Source organism: Episyrphus balteatus, chromosome 3, assembly GCF_945859705.1.
Source record: "Episyrphus balteatus chromosome 3, idEpiBalt1.1, whole genome shotgun sequence".
Classification (NCBI taxonomy): Eukaryota; Metazoa; Arthropoda; class Insecta; order Diptera; family Syrphidae; genus Episyrphus; species Episyrphus balteatus.
Genome location: NC_079136.1, coordinates 16,161,004 through 16,183,971, shown reverse-complemented (window position 1 = coordinate 16,183,971; position 22,968 = coordinate 16,161,004). Strand labels below are relative to the sequence as shown.

The following is a 22,968-nucleotide window of genomic DNA, read 5'->3' as shown; positions in this document are numbered from 1 at the left end:
GTATCTTTTTTATCTCAAAAACAAAAACATCTATCATTATCTTCTGCACTCGTAAGTTTGTATGTAGGTACCTAACAAAACTTAATCTAAACAAAAATTGAAAATATACACAAAAAATAATAAAAAAAAGAAAAATATAAACAAAATAAGAAAACACTTCTATAATATTCTTCCCAATTAACACAACAAAACAAAAATAACAAATAAAGATCTCTCTGTGCATTTACGCATGGGCTACCCCAATCTTATTTCCATAGTATCTATATCTTATAAAAAATATACGATTTTTCATTTCAAATATAAAAAATCCAACTCAAATGCTTGAGCATAAAACTCAACTTTCTTATAAGAATTAATTTAATTAAAAGCTAAATCACTCAAAAGTAAAACTAAAAAACTCCACTCTAACTAGAGTGAACCCCATTTGTTGCACATAATGGCCAACCAAGTCGCGATCGCGACCCCAACACGACATCGCAAATCCACAGTCCACAGTACTTTCTGAGACCCTGTCGTGTAATAACGTCTAACTTGTTGGATCGTTGCGTTATGTGAATGATCAAAAAATTTTGTGGATCGTGTTTGAATGGATTACATTTTTAATTTTTAAATTTATCATCGATCGTTTTCGTTAATAAAAACCAAACAAACGGAAACTTCTTGTAAAACAGAAAGAAAAAAGAAGAAACAGTTGGTTTTTTGGTATCTCTTCTCCCCTTCCACTCATATTTGCTCTCTCTCTCTCTTTCTATCTCTCTCTCTCTGTTGACTGTCTTGAAAAGTTGTTTTCTTGTCTTGTATGTTTTGTTTAATGGTGAAGCATTAAGAAGGAGATCTGCTGCCTTCGATACTCTTAACAGACTCCATCTCCAGCTAAGAAATATATTTCCCAATACATTTAGTAACGATCGACTAACGAATGCCACTATATGTTTTGTTGGCTCTGAACAAAAAATACGGGACTATTTGAATTCTTTCGCGATCAATATTGGAAAGGATATTTCATACTAAAACCACTCAAATTTAATTGAATTTTTATTGTTTTAAGATTTAATAAAAATCCAATCGTTTTATGTGAAGATCACTTTGAAGATCTCTTTTTTTTTTATTTTAACCCGATCACCACGGTTCCGGCGATCGTGTGAGTTATTAATTTATTATTATTGCTCATTCGAGTTATTTTTAGTTTTGTGAAATCTGTTTGCTTGAGTTCTTGGAATATTTCTTCGTCTTCGTTTATTTTGTATTTCCCTTAACACGCACTCTTTTTAACCATAAAAAAAACGTTAAACAAGTAAATAAACTTTCCAATTATTTATTAACAAAGTGACACGATCAGTGCGAGATCAGTGAGAAAGAAAAGAGAGGAGAAGTGTCATTAAGTGATATTGGTGAAAATCTCTTCCGGTAATTTATATGTTTTTATTTTTTTTCATCTCAAAAAGATATTGTGAAAGAAAATATAAATCAAAAAATTAAAAAGAAAAAAGATTGCAAAAGTTAACCTACTTTCTACTATAGGTACACAACACATATCGTGAAAAAAAGAGAAGAAGCACAGAAAAAATTTAATACCGTATGGTTTTAATCGTTTCTTTTTTTTTTGTATTATTTTTGTTTGTTTTGAAGTGTAAAAGTGCAACGTTTTATCTCTTGGATATACCAATCAAAATATAGATACTCTATGATCTACTGAACACCTTCATTCATCAACGATCATCGAGGAGTCTTGTTTTTTTTTTTTTGTTTTAAGAAAAATTAAATAAACGTTACAAACAAATAAAAGTTTGACTTTTTTTTGTGGAACGAATAGAAAAAAAGAAGAAATATCTAAAAATCTTGTGGATAGACTTTTCAAGTAGATACATTTGCATAAAGACTTATTGTATTTGCTTTAGAAAAACGAATTTTGGGAAAAAAAGAAAAGAAAGATACTTAAAAAAAATAGTTATATCGGCTTATGTGGAAATATCTGCTGTGGGTTGATGATTCGAGTGTAAACGGACCTTTGGAACATTTTTTGAATTTTTAAAGAGCTTAAAGGTAAGTTAACACCTTATTGTTGGATCAGTTTTATGTTAAACGTAGGCTTGACAACACTTAAAATGTGTTTAACACATTGAAACATGAAGTTTGTAGGTTTGGATTAATACCATTTTTAGCTATAAAGGTATTGGACAGTTCGACAACTTAATATTAAATCTGATAGTTAATACATAATGGATGTAAGATGCATTTCCTATTAGATAGATGTAGGTAATGAAAAATACTCATATTAGAGTTATGACTCATATGTAGGTATACGGTGGCTACCAGGAAAGTCACATGCTATTATAATTTTCAGTAACGACTCATGCTTGCATTTCTTTGTAACATGTTAAAATAGAGTTGTTCGTAAGACCCCTGGAATGAAATATACAGCTCCAAAAAGTTTAACTCAAATCAGATTCAATACAATTCGATCATCAGACTCCTTTATTCCATTTGTGTGTAGTGCTTAGTCAAAGACCTAGTCTATTCTAGTCTAAGACTATGTTTAGTCTAGTCTAAGACTAGACTAAGCACCACACACAAATGGAATAAAGGAGTCTGATGATCGGATTGGCATCCGTGAAACAGTACTGTAACTCTAGCCATAAACACTTGGTGGTAGCACCTTCAAGATGTTGCTGTTGTTCAAAGATTATAATTATGAAAATTTTTCAATGTTATAAGGATTATAGTCAAAATCCGTTCAAGTTTTGCACCAATGCAATTTGTCTTAGAATTGTAAAAAGGATTCTCAAAAACTTCATGAAAATAATGGCAAAACTAATGAAATTTAGCTTGAAAACTTGACGATAAAGATTATTAAAAAGAGTAGGTATACGCGGATGGAAAGTTGTTGGTGAAAAGTTAAAAAATTCAAAACAGTACGAACTCATTTTATTGAATTTGAAAATGTTTCCATTAACTACGAGTATAAGAATCAAGTGTCAAAAAAGGTTTAGGGTTCAATTCCTATATGTGCCAATATTCGGATTCCAAAATACAGTATATTAAAATTCTGTAAATTTAAGTATTTGCTCTAAAATTCTGTAAATACAAAATTCTGAAAAATTGTTTTGAGAATGAAAAAAAGTTCGCACTTTTTTTCATTATAAAAACAAATTTTCTTTTATCATTTACAGAATTTTGGAATTTAGATTATTGGTATTTTCATTAGCAGAACTTTGAAGTTCAGTATCTCCCCAATTAACTTGCATAAATGAATGTTAAATGTTTAACTTTATAAATCCAGTAAAATTAATTTTCACAGTGTTCAGTTGTTTTGTCAAGTATTATGTGAAGGAAAAATAAAGATAAATTGCAAATTATACAAAATTTATTGAATAATCACATACATTTTTATTGAGTGAATAATTGAACAAAAAATTAAATCCTTGGATTTATGAAATTCAGATTTAATGGATTGGAAATAGAAAAGCAGAATAATGGAATACAGAATAATGTTTATAGCGAATTTTTTATTCAGATACACAATTTTGGTCACACTTAATTTTGGAATACCGAATAACGACTCGTTTCCAACTGTTTTGTTTAACAAAAATTTTAAAATATTTTTTTTGTGCACTCCATTTAAAAAATTAAAAAACCACCTGTAGTTTATCGATACATATTTTGTTATGAAAATTAGAGGTAGGTATTCATGAAACTGCGTAAACGTGCGAAACGCGGCAAAATGGTAATTTTGCGATGCCGTACAGTTTACAATGTTTCATGGATACTCCTATTTAAAATTAAGTCGGCACTGTTAAATATAACAAGATCATATCGACTTATTTGGTCTTATTTTATCCAACGCAGCGCTGAAATAACATATCCAATGGACCTGTCCAGAGTACAGCAACATAAATTTTTCAGCTTGATACACGATTTTTGCCTCTACATCCCTTTCTTAACAAAGTTTAAAAATAATTCAAAAGAAGTATTTAAAGTGTTGCTTTCAAAGAAATAAAACTGGCTGAGGCTCTTTTTCTGTTCGTTCAAGGACATCCACGAATACTAATTCATCAGAAGTAATTTTCGTTTTTTATTCATCTGATATCCGAATATTGCCTCGAAGTATGATTTCAAGTTTGAATTACCTTTATTTTATTTGGTAGACTAACACCCCTATTCTCCCCCACAGTACAAATTTATGGCAGTCACAAATTTTCTCAAAATTGTGATCTCCTATGGAGCGGTTCACAACTCACAAGTCATAACAACTTAACGAAGAATAAATTCTCTTGGTGACTCTCACAAGTTGTGACTTTGGGCAGAATCGGGGTATAAGTCCGAAGGAAAGTCGTTGCTAAATATTTAATGTAGAAAATATCGTTACAATTTTCTCAATTGTAAAAATTATGTAAATACATTTTTGACATCATATACTGATTCGCTGAATTTGACGGAAGATATCTGGCGTAGTTATTCAACGCTAAAGAGTGATACAAAAATTATGTTATGACCGCCGTACACTTAGCGTTTAACGTTACACTAACGCGAATTTAACAAATTAATTATAAAAAACGTCGCCACTATAATACGTATACCTTCTTCTTCTTCCTTTTTTCTCGGCGCTGTTATGATCTCGATGTCGAGGGGATCATAACCTTCCCACGTTACTGCTTCACACTAGTGATCCGCCTGTGGGGTTCGCCGGGGTGACCTCAGAAATCGGCGGCAAGCCTCCCGGTTTTGTATTGTTCCGTTTCTGAGGCCAACTGAATGCTGGTGTTTTTGCATTTGCTTGTACCAGGAGTTTTTAGGCCTACCTTTATTTTTATTTCGTGTTGGAACGTTATATGATATTGCTTTTTTGACGGGGTTCTCAGGATCTCTCCTTTAAACATGGCAATACCAACTGAGTCGTATACCTACTTTTTAATTAATTCGTTTAGTAGCGATGTCCAACTGTTTAAAACTCTTTGTTTGAATATAATTGAAAGCACAATCAATTAGAATTTAAGGTTTTAAATTTGCGTTCAATGCGTTGCACGCTAGGTGTACGACGGGCATTAGTGACCTGGTGCTACCCAGTTTTCCCCTTCATTTCATTTATTTATTTAAAAAATTGAACTATATTTTTATGTTACCGATGCCGATGCAATCTCGACATTCAATTTTTAAACCTATTGTAATATCTAATTAATAACCAATTAAGTGACATCTTAAAAAAAAGATTTGCATAACAAAATAAATTACTTTCAGCTATCTTTAGGTATAGCACTACACAACTACACTATACCTTTCTTTCGTTTCCTTCATAACAAAGATTTTTTTTTCAATTTTTTTGTTTGAAAAGACCCTGAGGCGCAGTAGTTTGGAGAGTATACTTGGCATCACGTTTCAAGTATCTCCGGTTGTTTGTTAAATAATTTATGTTCCACAACGGATGCTGCAACCTGCGCTCCGTTAGATATAAGATAAAATATCTATCCGGCACGTTGTGTGTATTATACCGAGTATGTATTATATGCGCCCAGCGATAATTGCGCTTATTGTTACATAGCGCAACAGCCATTGTGCAAAACTTCACCTTTTTGTGAGTACTCGTATATGTATTTGTATATGCATCGAGATATCTTTCAGCATCTTCTTATGTATAGCAACAAAACATCCCGGTATACATTCAGTCTTTACTGTGGAATATAATGCAATGAACTTTTGAAATGCCTTGAACAAAAAAAGTAAAAAAAGAAAAAATAGAAGAAATACCTACTCTTCATACTATTTGCAGTATGTTTTACGTCTTTTGCGCCGGTTGCCGCCACAATGCCGCCACTCTCTCGATGTTCAATGCTATTAGCAACAATAGACAAGCTGAGGTCTTGACTTAATTTGTTTATGGATTGCAATTGTGTTTGTTTGTTGCGCTGCTGAAATTGAAACCGGCGAAGAAGATACAACTTGCTCTGCTCATTTGTCGGACGAAGCAAAAAAAAAAACAGATTATACTTTTGGATAACAAGAAGATTGAAATGCCTCTCAATATTTACAATGAAAACTATAAATATGTGGGTAGGTAGAGTAGAGAGGTACCTATCTTTTTTGTTTGCTTCATTACTTTCTCTTAATGTTAAAACATATCTGCTTAAAACTTTGTTCTCATACCTTGAAAGTGAGATATGTATATTTATTGCCAACATAATTTCGATGGGAATTAAGCTCAGGATTCGAGGGAAAAAGACTTTTTCACTTTCAAAAATTAAGAATACTTAATACCGAAAAGTTAAAACCAACGCCTTAATTGGCGCCCGGGTAAGATCAATAAACAAACAATCATACTGCAACATTGTGTCCAATAATGCATTTCTTTCGGTTTAAATATACAAAATTACTTAGTTATTTGTCTTTTTATCCTTCGGGCTGTAAACTGGCCATACAAAAGTAATAAATAAAACCTTTTAACGAGAAAATTACAATTTTATATGAAGAAAGTTCAAATAATGCCTCAAGTCATTATATACAAAATACAAATAACCAAAGCACAAAGATCATCCATCATCACACATCTTCTCATTTTAGCCATTGACATTTATTATTTTTGTTTTTATCTTTTCTTACAATCCACCACCACCAGAGTGTGTTGTATGCATAATTGAATGTCATAATAGTCAAGCAAGCCCACCATAAGACCAACCAACTATTAGTTGATGCAAACATCGAGACAAGATCATGAAGTGTGTAATAGGTGAGTTGACGCACCAAAACACATGAATGCCAGCCAACACGGGCAACGACAGAGAAAGCAAATTATAATATAGCTTCAAAACAAGCCCGCTATAGCTTTAGCATCATCATCATAATCGTAAAAAAATAAAAAGATTACATAAAATGTACCTTAATTTTATTTAAAGTTTATCTAACACTAACTAAATTAGTATTGACAGCCAAGTAGCTGTCTTCATAAACACTGTATATTCCGTTAAACATGATATTTTAGCTAAGATTTCATTCGATACGGGAGCGGCACATAATATATAAGTGTTTAAAGCGGTACGATGCATGGCGTGGTGCATTGGTTTTAGTTCCGTGATATTTCGGAAGATGTGATTAATCGTCAGTCAGTTAGACAGGTGCATTAACATATTTTAAAAAGTAACGAAAAAACTTTGGTGTTATCTCTTCGTTGCATGTGGAATCGTTGCCAGCTTTCACTTGTTATGCACAATATTTGTAAGGTTTAAAGTCTTTTAACTTTGTAAACTTAAGCTGAAAGTCAAAATCTAGTACAATAATCTATGCATTGGTACGGTAGTAATTGATTGATTTTCTTGAATGCGAGTTCTATTAAAATCACTATTAAAGTGGTCATCGATACCTTGCACCCCAAAAGGGAACGTGACTATTGTTCTAGATAGCACATAGTCAGTTAGGAATTAAGAAGAGAAAAACAAACAGCAACAATGTTGTACTAGATTTTTACTCATGAGTTGTCCAACATCTCCAAAGGAACGCGGCTATTAAAACCTAAGGATCCAATAATAGCCCCGTTCTTTTAGAGGTGGTAAACTGTTCATGAGTAGATGATCTAGTATATTTACTACAAGAACTAGTCATGCTCTTCTGCTTGAGTAGATGGGAATTACATTGATTTGAAAGTGCGTTCCATTTAAAATTGCTTGTGAAGTATGTACTTGTACACCGAAAAAAAAAATTGATAATAACAGCTATCAAATTAACATTTTTCAGTGACAAAAGTCGTCCAACAATTAAAATATCAATTTTGATATTTTATCATATCATTTTCACATTTTTTAATTTCAGATGGGATAGTGAAAATTTCACTTTGACAATTAAAATATCATTTTGACATTTTTTTAAGTTTAAGTGGATAGTGAAAATTTCACTTTGACAGTTAAAATATCAATGTTGACTAGATTTTACGTTTTAGTTTATTATAATGAAACCTATTTCTTTCCTTTTCTTTTTTATTATTTTTATTATTAAAAGAATTTTCTTTCTTTTTTCAAAACATTACTGAAAGGGAATATTCTTTACAAAATAATGATCATATTATTTTTTCTATTATAGGTGATATAATTGTTCTGTTATTTTCTTCCAAACTATGTGAAGTAAAATCTTAGTGCCGATCAAATTTTATCAGTAAATCATACATTTTACTTCGAAAAAACACAACGCGCCTTTAAATTAGTACACATTAAGAATTTTGTATTTAATATTTTTCAATAATTTGGAATGAGAAATTGATATGAAAAAATGATAATAAAATATCAAAAAAAATTTCCAAAATGTGACATTTAAATATCATCCTGATAATAAAAATGTTGTTTTAACATTTTAAATATCATTAAACACATTTTATAGAGCATTTTTGGCTGATATTTAAGAAATGTTAATTTGATATTTAAAAAATGTTAAATTGATATTGGTTTTTTTTTCGGTGTAGTACTTTGCTACCTCCCAAATGAACAGGGTTAGTAATAGAAGGTTTGTTCAAACGTTATATAAAAATGGTGTTCAGATGTAATAAAATAAATCTATTAAAACGGTGTTAACTCTGCGTAAACCTATGTCAAAATTTTGTATTGGTTTGACAGTTCTTTTACCACATTTATCATTTTACCAGGTTTACCCAGAGTTTACACCGTTGCATGAATACTCTAATTATATTATTAAAAGACTCGTTGTTATTTCAAATAATGTAAGACTACTTTAATGTAAGAAGAAATATTGTCATGGACCGGGTTAGACCTGTTGTAATTTTTTACATAATATTTATGAAGTAAAAAAAGTGAGGTGAATATACTTGTCCAAAATGCCATCAAAGTAAGAAGACTGTTATGGCTGATTTGTAAAAATAAAGATATCTTTCCTATTTGGTCAATGTACAAACTAAACTGTTGGTCAATTTAAGGCAATGACATTTAATAATGACAGATAAGTTACTATTTGCGTAAATCAAACATGAGTCAATTTGACAGTTTTCATCTAAGTTTAACTGTTTTAAATTAGGAAAAAAGAAAAAGTATCCGCATACCGTTACAATAAATTACCATCACCCAAATGAAGGAAAATGGAATTTACTTACAAAAGTTGTATCTTGCTACCTGTACTATAAGAAGGTGGTATAAAATGTTGCATCTAACCAAACAACTGACAGACTAGTTAAGTCACATTGCAACATAATCACAACGCTTTCTCGATACCAATTTTCTCTGCGTCATGGTAGTTTTTTCCCCGACTTACAATTTTTTCCTACTCCATTATTGAACGAACTCTATGCTTTTTAAAGAAAAACTATAGTAAAATGCATCAGAGTGTGATAAAATGCGTTCACCGCACCACTGAATGTGTTAAAAGTCAAAAAATTTTTAAATAATTATTTTGACGTAACGAATCGAATACATAATGAAGGACCTTTTTTCCATGTTCATAAATAAAATACAAAAAGCATTTTTACGAGATAGAAATCATATTTCATAGGAAAACCTTTTAAATGAAAATCCAATAAATCTATCCAAAATATCAAAATACTCATTGTTATTCCAAATTTGTTTGACAGGTTTTATGAAAAATACAAGTCTGACTTGACTTGTAGGATTTGACGAAAGTGTCACGTTGTGTACCTACCTAATACTAGGTTTATACAAGACTTGTGTGTTATGCACAGAAGAAAAAGTTGTTTGCAGTATTTTTTATATCAATTATTCAGACTGCAAGAAAAAGTAAACGGCGGCACGGTGACGCAGCGGTGCAACTTGTAGGTGTGGAACGTATAATTTTTTTTCTTAATGTAAAGCGCGAGTCAAATTCTTTTCCCGCGGTACCTACACCAGAAAATTAAAAGTTTTGCAATTAGCTTAAAGAAATAACAAGCAAGTTTCTTGCGTCCGGGTAATTGAAATGTCGTTTTAATTGTTATTGGTAGCGGTAGGTAGTTTATGTAATGGGTTTATGATTGTAGAAAATTAAAATGCATGATATAGTTTCTGAGATAGTAAGCCCATCTAAAAAATGGAGTGTACCTACCTATACAACATTTTTGTTGGGTATATAAAATATAATGTACATATGTACCTATTTTGTTTTTGTGAATTTAAATGTTTATTTTATAGCGAACCAAGTTATATAAGAAAATCAATCAATAAGTTCGCGTTGCAATGGGCATTCAATAAAAAAAGGCGGGACATTTTTTGTTTTGATTTTATGGGATATGGCATTCGTGGCTCCCTAGCCCCATTCCTTATGACCTTATGAGGTGGTATACTACTCATGAGTAGAAATCTAGTACATTCCTATATACTCAAGTAGATCATGTGTTAATTTTAGTACTAGATCATCTACTCATAAGTAGTCTATACTATATACTACTTCCAAAAGAACGTGGCTAATGAATAACGGTTTTACTCTTTTACTCTACTCAAGAGATGTTGTTAGGACAAAATAAACTCTAATGAGTAGTTGAAAACTGTTAAATCAAGTATGCTCATTTACACATAATCCTATGCTCAAGATTGGTATTGATTTTGTTGAAAGTACGTTCGATTGAAAATCGCTAGTAAAGTAGGTACTCATGGAACTAGTTAACCACCGCCAAGGGAACGAGATTTCACTGGAAAAATATGTCATCTTACTAACGCAACAATGGACACGTTCAGGAAATATTAGGAATCAGATTTTTAATCAACATCATTTACTGAACGAAAATTAGAACGAAGAAGGGAGATTTTGCTTGACTAACTTTCCACATTCAATTGAATGCAGCTCCCAACATTTCTGAACCTGTCCATTGTCAAAAACAGGCACCAAAAATTATTCGAATTAAAATCCGGAACGTGCAAGATGTCTTTTGCGGGAGGATTGTAGGTTATAAGAATGGTATCGTAGTAATCAAAGCTAGAACAAAACGTCAAATACCGACCTCAATTCTAAGATTGTTAAAACTGTTTTTTTTTGGGTACTAGATTTTAACTTGTAATTCTGACCACCTGTTGAGGATTTCGACTTTTCAAATTTCGATCCAGTGTCTCGTGCCGAAAACTTTTTGGTACTTCTGAATGCATTCAAATAAATGTGGGCCTGTTTCACAGCAAACCACATCGGTTGCATTCTTGCATTAGCTACATCAAAGACATTAAAAAATAATAAGTGGGTCCTATTGGATTTATCGAAACCTTTTTTTAGGATATTTGCACTATTAAGAACATTCAAATACTGATTTTTGGGGTCGCTAATGTAGTTGATGTAGCTGATGTAGAAAGCTCTAAAACAGGCCCACGAAGTACTTAAAGTAGATAATAGTGCATAAAGGAATGTGAACACTCTAATGACGCAAGCCTGATGGTTTTTAAGGAAATGTTAATGTTTGTTTGGGTGGTGGGTGGGGCGAAAATATTGTATGACGAAATCAATCCCCAACAAGGAACAATGAAGTTGAGCAGAATGGAGCACAATCAGGAAACTAGAATTCTTAGAAAAGAAACCGAAATTACTGTTGAAATTAAACCACACATTGCCATGTTGACACAAAATGGAACTTTTAGTCTAAGAGCCGGCAGCATATTTTGGCAGTTTTGATATAACCGAAATTCGAGTGTGCACATATCTAGATATGCACTACAGTATGTCAACGGAACAAGTCTGGCAGTGATCTTTTTCAGCTTTCCCTTGCCAGACGCATCCAAAGTGCAGCAAAAAATCAATTTTTGGCGTTTTGGTATAACCGCATAAATGATACACCAAAAAATCATAAAAAATCCCCTGATTTCGAATCTGTGGGTACCGCAAGTTTCTTTTTCAGCTTTCCCCCCGCCAGACCGCTTTAAAGCATTTTTAAGTGCATTTTTCTAATAAAAAACCTTATTACTTATTTTCTGTTAGGTATAACCGTATGATGGTAACAAATTAATATTCTATGTCTATTCCAGTACTAAAAAATATAATTTTTAGCCAGCTATTTTTCAGCCTTCCCTCAGCCAGACGCATCCAAAATGCAGTCAAAAATCAACTTTTGGCGTTTTCCTAGGTATTATCCGAATAAATGATACACGAAAAAATCATAAAAAATCCCCTGATTTCAAAAATATGGGTACCAGAAGTTTTGTTTCAGCTTTCGGCCCGCCAGACCGCTTTGAAGCATTTTGAAATGCATTTTTCTAATAAAAAACCTAATAGCTTATTTTCTGTTGGGTATAACCGTATGATGGTAACAAATTAAAATTCTATGTCTATTCCTGGTTTAGAAAATATGAGTTTAAGCCAGATATTTTTCAGCCTTCCCTCTGCCAGACTCCCTTAAAGGTTTCCTAAACAGGTTTTTCCATAGAAAAAACACCTAGTTTCTGTTTTTTTCTTATAAAATTGAAATAATATTTTTTGTGTAGAGTAACCATATGATGTCCAAATATTAACTTTCTCTGCCTTTTCCTGTTTAGAAAATGTAAGTTTAAGCCAGTTTTGTTTCAGCCTACCCTCTGCCAGACGCCCTAAAAGGTATCTCAATAGTACGGGAAAGTTAGATTTTGCTATATGGGGCATGGGGGTCTGGGAAAAAATCTGAAATGCATTTTGACTTCAGGGCTCGAAAGGCTTAAAGACACGAGTCGTAAACCAAATTTTGTTCAAACGCACCAAGAGTCATTTGGCCGCCATTTTTTTTTTTTTAATTTTAGTTTTTCACATAACTCGCGTATTTTTGAACCTACAGAAAAAACAATGTAGGTATGACAAACTTGAAATAATTTAATGTTCTACAATATATGTTAAATAACATTTTTCGATTATCCCTTTGGTTTAAAAGTTAGGGTGTTTTTTTTTTAAACACGTCAAAAAGTGATTTTCTTATTTTTGTCATATCTCTTTTACTTGAGCGTTTTTTAAAAAATTTGTTCGTTGTAAAAGTTGTAGATCTTTTAATTACCTTCATTTGTTACAATATTGGTTTTTCGATTTGACAGACCGTTTTCGATCTGTAGGCAAAAAACTTCAAAAAATTGCAATTTTTTGTATAGGGACAAACAAAATGATTCTTGGTGCGGTTGTACAAAATGTGGTTTTAGACTCTTTCGATCCCTGGGTTTATGCTCTTTCAATCCCTGAAGACAAAATGCATTTCGGATTTTTTCCCAGACCCCCATGCCCCATATAGCAAAATCTAACTTTCCCGTACTATTGAGATACCTTTTAGGGCGTCTGGCAGAGGGTAGGCTGAAACAAAACTGGCTTAAACTTACATTTTCTAAATCAGGAAAAGGCAGAGAAAGTTAATATTTGGCCATCATATGGTTACTCTAAACAAAAAAATATTATTTCAATTTTATAAGAAAAAAACAGAAACTAGGTGTTTTTTCTATGGAAAAACCTGTTTAGGAAACCTTTAAGGGAGTCTGGCAGAGGGAAGGCTGAAAAATATCTGGCTTAAACTCATATTTTCTAAACCAGGAATAGACATAGAATTTTAATTTGTTACCATCATACGGTTATACCCAACAGAAGTAAACTATTAGGTTTTTTATTAGAAAAATGCACTTAAAAATGCTTTAAAGCGGTCTGGCGGGGGGAAAGCTGAAAAAGAAACTTGCGGTACCCACATTTTTGAAATCAGGGGATTTTTTATGATTTTTTGGTGTATCATTTATTGGTGTAATACCTAGTAAAACGCCAAAAGTTGATTTTTGACTGCACTTTGGATGCGTCTGGCAGAGGGAAGGCTGAAAAATAGCTGGCTTAAAATTATATTTTCTAGACCTGGAATAGACATAGAATATTAATTTGTTACCATCATACGGTTATACCTAACAGAAAATAAGTAATCAGGGTTTTTATTAGAAAAATGCACTTAAAAATGCTTTAAAGCGGTCTGGCGGGGGGAAAGCTGAAAAAGAAACTTGCGGTACCCACAGATTCGAAATCAGGGGATTTTTTATGATTTTTTGGTGTATCATTTATGCGGTTATACCAAAACGCCGAAAATTGATTTTTTGCTGCACTTTGGATGCGTCTGGCAAGGGAAAGCTGAAAAAGATCACTGCCAGACTTGTTCCGTTGACATACTGTAGTGCATATCTAGATATGTGCACACTCGAATTTCGGTTATATCAAAACTGCCAAAATATGCTGTCGGCTCTCGGTCTATTTAATTAATCGTGATTTGGAAGTTGCGTTTGATTTCACCGCTTCGTTACCAGTTTGTAAGTTAATAGTTGTTAAAATGGTGGCGCCTATGCAATGTGCACTGTGCAGTCTGAAGGCAGAAATCCACATTTTTAACCGGGTATTAAAATTCAATACAATTATTCAAGAATTTTTCCTCAAACTGCAAAGTTACGCAACAACTAAATAAAATTACAAACTACTGCCATGTACTGCCTTCTATACTTTCCGCTTTGACTAACTTGTTGATTACATAACTGTAACAGTAGGTTTAAGCTCTGTTTAAAATGCGGTACACATTTTTGTCAAGTTTTTCTTGAGACAGTTGCGTAACTTTTGTTTTAAATTATTCACTTATTTTTCTTTTAAAAGAGAAGCTTATTTCCTTCCTTTGTCAATATTATATCTTAAACAAAAGTTTCATAAACCAGAACGGTGTTGTAGTGGTGCCGACTTGGTGGGTACCTGAAGTCCCTTGATCTGCATACAAATTAAGATCATTATTTTTGTGCCGAGAAATGAGCTCTCAAAACTTCAACGAGAGACTATTTTTTAAATGAGTTAATCTTGTTTAGTTGAGGGTTAATTTATAAAATAAATAACGACTATTTGCTACTGTGCATTATTTAGCGATTCGGTGAGCTCACGATCAATGTGATGCTGGCTTGCAAGTTGTTGTTAGATTTTCCCTTTACGTTAATTACTCTCTCTTACTCTGTGCCAGTTCATCATCATCATCCAGGGGCAGCAGCATAACAATTGCATTATAATTCAATTATCACCCATAAGAGAGCCAAGTAATAAGTGTGTCAGTAACATTTAAACTTCCAATTAAAATTTATTGTCTGGGTCTGGGTTTTTTCTTTTCTTTTGTATCTCGAGAGAGAAGAATTTATATCACAAAAAAAAATCACTGATCGAAGAGAAACTCAATCAAATGGAAACAAATTATTGTTAGTATCGTACTTGACTCAGATCGCAATAATCATTATAATTGATCTAGATCGATGCTGATGGAAATTGATGAAATCAATTTGAATTTATTGAAATCGGAACAGGCCAATGATCTATAAAAATAAAAACAGTGAAATTGTTTATTTTGTTTTTCTATTTTATTAATACGAGTACATTTATATTTTGTTTTTTTGTTTTGCGAATGATGAGCATGTTTAAATGGAATTTTGTTTCCCTTTTTTTTACCGGATGCGAAAAAATTACTCATCTTTGCTTTGGCAGAGATTTATTGCTGATCTCATTATGATTGGAAATATCAATAATAGTGGTTTGTGTGAATAAATTTAAGAAGGTTAAGATAGTTTAAGAGCTTTGAAAAGACCTCCTATGCTATAATCTTCTAGTTTCTTTGAGTAATAGATGAAAGACGAATTTCTGATTTTTGTACACTAAAAAAAAATCAATATTTCTGTCGTTCAGAATAATATTTAGTATCAAGTCCATTTTCTCTTCTCTAGCCAGTGTTTTGGGTATTCATTGTTAAAGCTTAATATTTTTGAATTATAAGTGAAAAACTACATCTGGGACAGCACTTAGGAGTATTTTCATGCTTGAACTCCAAATCGGTTTGAAAAACTATGATAAAAAAAAAAAAATAAGCGTTCCTGAATCGTCACCTAAAGATGAAGGTTTGCATTTTTGAAGACGAACACGATTGCGATGAAGCCAAAACCAAAAACATCATATATATGTAGCGAAATTGAACAAGAAGCTCGTCAAGGAGCTAGTTTTCTTGGCATGCGAGTATCTGATCAATTAGATCCCATGGCTGGTTGCGATCCTGTTTTAACAAGGCTGGCAAGTTCTCTGGTCTTTTATTGTCTTACCTTTAATCGATGATGGACAAGAAAAATGAGATCAAGGCCACACTACAGTTCCTGATAAAAAAAAGTCTTGTGTCCGTCCGTTGCCGTCGCGGTCAATTCGTTACGTCAACTTAGTCAAGAACATCCATTTGTCGATCAATGGGACTAGCGAGACGATTGTTCCAAGCCAGGTTTGCATCCACTCGGCATCGAGGTCATAACAACACCTTTTAAATGAAATGGAAGAGATCACATTCTACCCAGTAGCTCTTTTAGAGCCTAAGACCAGGCACATGCGTACACATGCGTTTTTTGACGCCATTCGATTCTATAAAAAGCATACACAAAACTGCGTCAATTTACCGCTCGTTCTCGCGTTTTTTCCCGCAGCTTCATGTATGATTTTTATAGAATCAAATGGCATCAAAAAACGCATGTGTACGCAAGGCCCTAGGACTAAACTTTGAAGATTTTTTTAGGTTGAAGCCATAAACAAAAAATACCAAGACTGGAAACTCGGCGGTCAACTGACGTTTGTCTACAAGCTGCGAGGTGCGGTGAATGTCGTGAACCTATCGTTGTGTTCGTGTCCGATGTGTGGTGAATGTCGTGAATCTATAAATGTGTGCGTGTTAACGTCATTTACCAACGTGGTGGCTTTCACATATATTCACAGACAACACTGTACACAAAAGGGTTTTGGGGGGAAAGACGTACGAAATTTTCCAGTCTTGATATTTTTTGTTTATGGTTGAAGCATCGACATTCACTGAGGTGGCATTCATCACACAATCTTTTTTCTGACCATATTTTACTAATAAACTGCTTCTCTTCAGAAAATAATAACATTTCAAGGGACCTCTACTTTTAAATGCGTTACGCCCTGATAAAGAGCATAAGCTTGAGCTCTATCACTAGATTGGACTAGGCTAGACTAGATTGAATTGTTCTTTTTTAGATATAAGAAACCTCCTTCAAAGGGTTGTAGCTTGTAGAAGATATCTGTCAATGTACCCTCCCGCTCGCTTATAGAACTTGATCAGGATGATGTGGGCTTCGACTCTTCTGGTGTCTAGAACGGGGATATCAAAAGATCTGAAATGTAGGAAGTTGTAAATTATTTTGACGTCTCCTAACTGAAAGTCAATTCATAACATTAATTTCACTTAAGCGGAGTTTTCAGTTAAACGAACTTCGGATAACTGAAACTACATAGTTTCATATAAGCGGAGTTATATATAAAAAAAAACAAATTCATTTATGTTCAGCATGTATGTATTTTTAATAATACATACAAAAATGTGTATTTAAATAGTGTTTATTTCAGTGATAGTTTCAGTTATACGGAGCTGAATAGGTGAAATATTCATTTAAGTAAAGATTGTTTGTTTCAGTTAAAAGATGTTTTCAGTTAAACGAAGATCAATTATCCGAAGTAGTATGAAAAGTACTGAAAAAAACTCCGTATTAAATTTCTTATTGCAGTTAACCGAAATCGGAGTGCACGTTTTTTAGCATTGTGCCAGGTGATAGGAAAAGTTTTGACTTTCGTAGTCTACGATCTCAAAGAGAACGCAATACGTCACAGACACAGTAGACTGTCAATTTCTGAATTTTTCTTCTTCCAATTGCTGCCATAATAAAACAAACAAAATAATTTAATTTTCTTCTTTGAGGGAAATGTCATTATGACATTTAAGTATTAAAATAAATTATTCATTCAATAAAGTACCCTTTGAACATAAATTAAGCTTTTTACCAAGCATGGTTTGTGTCAAATGCATACTGTCACTTAAGAAAAAACCTGAATGCATTCCTCTTGATTTATCCCTTCCAACAGCTGTATTTTATCATCCACAAAAGTGAATCAATCTATTCTAAGAAAGGTTAACTCACTTTGAACCTTTCAAAGATGAACATGAACATCCACCCACCGCATTCAAACTGATACATTCCCCCTTTATATGCAGACTTTTTGAAAAAAATTGTTGGCTGGTATATATCAAGATCCAGAAAATATCAAAGTGTCTAATTTTAGCTACGGGAACACAGTGTCGATCACGCGGTATCTTTATGCTTGTTAACTTTTCTGGGCCCGCACATAAATAAGGAATTCTTTCATCAACCAAATGAATTTGCGATGAAAAACTAGTCCAAGATTCTCAGATGTTAATGTGGAAATATAGCCCAGTAGAATTAAACATTTCAAATGGAAAAAATTAGATCGTGCAATTTTTTTTCATAGGATGATAGAGGGGATCACTGGGAGCTTATAACCAGTTTTTCGGGAAAATCGACTTTGTGCTTAAGCCGCCATCTTGGATTAAAGGTAAAACACGTTTTAGTGAATAACTCGGCCATTTTTGATTTTTGACAAAAATTATATATGTAAAACTTGTAGAAAATTTTATTTTCTATAACTTTTGTCTTAATAAATTTTTCTATATGACCTATATTTTTCGAGTTAATTTGAAAAAACTATACCCCTACTCAGCTTAAACTTTATAGGTACCCGCTTTGATTTTAGATTTTAAGATCAACGCAATATGGGAGTGTTTTTATATGTTTTTGGGGATGATAAATCTAGCTGCAATGTTAGTTTTTGCAAATTCATGAAATTTTATAAACAAAAGGAACTATCTCAAAATCGGTAAGTGTCGTTTTAAACAAAATTGGTAAATATTATAATTGATGTCTAGCAATATAAGCAAGTTTTTGAATTTTTCAAATCGGTTCATTAATGCCTGAGATATGACCAATTGTTTATAACTCACTCTCTCTTTTAAGCTTTTATTATAAACAATTGGTCATATCTTAGGCATTAATGAACCGATTTGAAAAATTCAAAAACTTGCTTGTCTTGCTAGACATTAATTATAATATTTACCAATTTTGTTTAAAACGACACTTACCGATTTTGAGATAGTTCCTTTTGTTTATAAAATTTCATGAATTTGCAAAAACTAACATTGCAGCTAGATTTATCATCCCTAAAAACATATAAAAACACTCCCATATTACGTTCATCTTAAAATCTATAATCAAAGCGGGTATAAAGTTTAAGCTGAGTAGGGGTATAGTTTTTTCAAATTAACTCGAAAAATATAGGTCATATAGAAAAATTTATTAAGACAAAAGTTATAGAAAATAAAATTTTCTACAAGTTTTACATATATAATTTTTGTCAAAAATCAAAAATGGCCGAGTTATTCACTAAAACGTGTTTTACCTTTAATCCAAGATGGCGGCTTAAGCACAAGGTCGATTTTCCCGAAAAACTGGTTTTAAGCTCCCAGTGATCCCCTCTATCATCCTATGAAAAAAAATTGCACGATCTAATTATTTCCATTTCAGCTTAATTTTTTGTACATCCCGACTGGGCTAATATGTTTGTAGAAGTAGAAGATTTATGCCGGCACAAACTAAGTTAGTCGATCTTTAAACTAAACAATTCGATCAGTGGTGATATGGAGAGATGGTTCAAATGCAAACACAGTTTTCATATCATTTGGAGTATACACAACAAATCCAATACTCTACGTGCGAAACAAATTGCTTTCCAATGAAACATACGAAATAAAAAAAACTTTCTTTCAACTTTCGCTCAAAGCGCATTGATTGCGACTCCAATGAAACAACTTCGACAACGACGACGACGACGCCACGTCTGACGGGTGCGACACGGAACGAAATACTTTTACTTTCATTCAATGGAGCTTCTTTTGGCATTTTTTCTGAATTTATGATATTTTTTTTCGGATAGTTTCGCCTATACATGTCTTTCGCTACCTCGCGTGTTGAGGTAATAGTGATATTATCCATGTGGAAACCATAAAAAAGCCAAAAAAAAAAAAAACTGATTCCAATTTGATGAAACGTAATCGTTTCGGTTTAGGTAAAGTTAGTCAAAAGTTCAAAAAATAAAAACCTGTCAGCGCCCACTCATGACGAATTTATTTATTGGCGATTACCACGTTAAGAGCCTTGTAAGATAGATCACACCTTTTATGGTGGTCAATGATGTCAGCTAAATAAAATTAAGTAGCTAGATCAGATTTGTTCTTAATTTTTTTTTTTAGTTCCAAACGCCGCGGCCGCTACGACAAAGATATTTATTGCTCTTGCTGTATTTGTGTCAATGAATTGCTATTAAGTAACCCATCAGATTTGTATGTGCACTAATTTTTGCACAAAGAAGTATCTATTGAATGCGGAATGGTTTGGAGAATAGTAGGAATGCTTCATAAAAGGTTCATTACGAGCAAAATTTTTGTTTTATTTCCTCCTTTCTTCCGCGTGCATAGATTTTTTTATGATCGATCATTAATTATAGTTTTGATATGTAAGACTTAATAAATTCATGACTTTGGTTTGGCTATCAAGATGTGAGTGGGTTAAAATGTTTATTAATTGTTGTGAGACTATAACTACTTGAAGACCAGTTGCTTCCATATGTGGAAGCAATGTCTCTTGAATTTGAATATGTTAAAGTTATGTATTTTTTTAATAGTAAGACGGCGGGTTTCCACTTTTGACAATCTATATGAGTAAGAATATGATTGAATAAGTTATACGCATGTAAAGTACAGATAAGAGTAATGTTAAAACTGGTTCAAGACGGGAACTTCAAAGTTAACCTTGAATTATATGGATTTTAATATAATTTTTATCTAATAAGCAAGGCTTACCTGTGCTCAGTTTATGTATCAATGATTTTAATTGTTTGCAAAATATTAATAATGTGAAGTTTTAAGTTAAGTTTCCAGTAGAAAATATTTTTAATAGACACAAATAACTTGACTTAAATATATTAACTAAACATTTTAAAAGCATAGTAATCATGTCATTTTTTTCATTTTCAGGTAAGGATGGTTGAATTTTTGGATATTTGAAATAAATCGATTTGTAAGTAAAAAAAAATCAATCTTACAACTTATAACAGTTTAGTATTTATTCAGTTTTGGTACCGAAACAAATTTAATGTTAATATGTAGGTAATTTTATATATATGTGCAATAAATGCTTTGAACTTTTTTGTATTGGGATTTCTGTTACCGGTTTTCTTTAGTCAGCTTCAAAACAAGGAGAATCAAATTTTCTTTAACCAACCCTTCTTTGGCCTTGAAGTTTGTAATTTCTGAAATTTTTAGCTTCGTACCTGCCTTTAATTATTTTACTAAAAATATAATAATATAAATTTGGTGTATTTATGCAAACAAATAAAAATAAACGTTTTTTTTTTTTTGCATACAAAAAATGTTCCTCATACACCACAGTGACCCTTTTTAAATTAAAACTTAAAACCTGATTAAATTTTCTTTTGCTGAAAAAATAATGAAATACAACTGAAATATTTTTGTAAAATGCCTGCATCTCTGGTAGTCTTTTATATAGTGAACAAAATTATTTCGGGAGTGATGTCCAGCTTTCGCAGATGCAGGAAATTCTGTACTTCCAGACTCTGAATGGCACAAAAAATTAAAACATTCTCAATGGCGATATCAACCGAGACAAATATATTTCGCGTACTAGTTGGATTATTGTGGTGGAAAAGGTTGCTGTGGGGACACCTTTATCTCTTAATTAAGGGAAGTAACCTGAAACAAAGAAAAAGAAAACTGATACATTTTTTGTATTCATAATTTTGTCAGAAAATTTTTAAAATATCTAACAGCTTAAGAATTCTTAAACAGGCGGGAACAACACTTTGCTATCGAAAGTTAGAAGTTTTTCAAAACCAATTATACATGAGAAAGAAAGAAAATCCTTCGTTTCACGTAAATCGAATAGCAGAATAGGGCTGTAACTTCTTTCAAAAATACACTAGCCCAAAAAATTAAGGGAACAGAAAAAAAATCGTGATTTTTTTAGTGATATTCGATAGGCTGTATCTCAGTAAAAAATGATCGCATCATGACAAAATAAAAAGCGTGTAAAAGCTCTTCTTCTAGTTTTAGGAATAAATGTTAAAATATTTTCTTTCTAACGGTAAAATAGCTAAATCGTTGAAACTGTTAAAAAACAAAAATTTTCCAATTTTTGTTTGTTTTTACTTTTCTCTTAAGAAAGTGGGAAAATTTTTTCTGAAAAAATGATTATTATTTTTAGGTTTAGGTTCATTTTGTTTCAAACTTCTACGATTTTTTTTAACTGCAATATAAGTCATCAAACCAAAAACCATACTTTTGAATTTGACTATCAATATCTCAACAACGGATCACTGTACAGAATATTCAAGGACACATTTAAAAACTACAAAGAAATTAAGTTTGCTTTGGTAAACAAATTGTTTTCTTATTTTTTAGATTAATTTAGAAAAGCTATCAAAATAGGCATTTTTACGGTTTTTTAGAAAATTTACCGCTATTTAATTTCTATGGGTGATAAGATTAAACTGAGGCTTAATTATTAAAGCTTAATATACCTGAAATTAATATGCAAAGTTTCAGACATATTCATCAAGCAGTTTTTCTGTTGTGAGGGTTTGAATTTTTGAGATGAAGTAAAACACTATATTTCTGCAGGTCTAAATGACTTACTTCTTTGAACTTTTTTATGAGCAAAATTAAATTCTTTTGAGTTTGTTTGAACATTTTATTGATAAATATCGTTTAAATTTAAGATAAACCAAGAAAAAACAAAAAAAAATTCAAAATTAGGAAAAACATCCAAAAATGGTATAAAAAGCCTTTTTCAAAATTTAACTTTTTTTGAAAACTTTTAATTTTTCCAGCCAACCAGCCCTTAAACTCGGTTAAGTTTTGAATGAAAACAGTAAGCCAAAAAGGTCTTGTAGGATTCCTAGATAGTTTTCTATGTAGATGTAAAATGCAATTAAAAAAATACGTATACAGTGAACTACAAAAGTCTTGTTAAAATTCTTAAATTCGGGATAGTTTTCAATGTAAAAGATGTATAAAACCAATTTGTTCACCTCGAGTTCTCCGTATATACCAAAAATCATCTTTTTTCCACCTCCACTTTAGAAAATTCCCAGAAAAGCAAA

The 22,968-nt window shown here is 32.1% G+C and overlaps 1 protein-coding gene across 1 annotated transcript in view; it reads left to right on the top strand.

Annotated features, from left to right (window-relative positions):
* Positions 1-1,095: 1,095 nt before the first annotated feature.
* Positions 1,096-22,968, top strand: part of LOC129916436 (uncharacterized) — a 104,402-nt gene continuing 82,529 nt past the window's right edge. The window contains exon 1 of the mRNA XM_055996406.1: positions 1,096-2,043. The gene's annotated coding sequence lies outside the window, so the exon portion shown is untranslated. The remainder of the gene's footprint in view (positions 2,044-22,968) is intronic.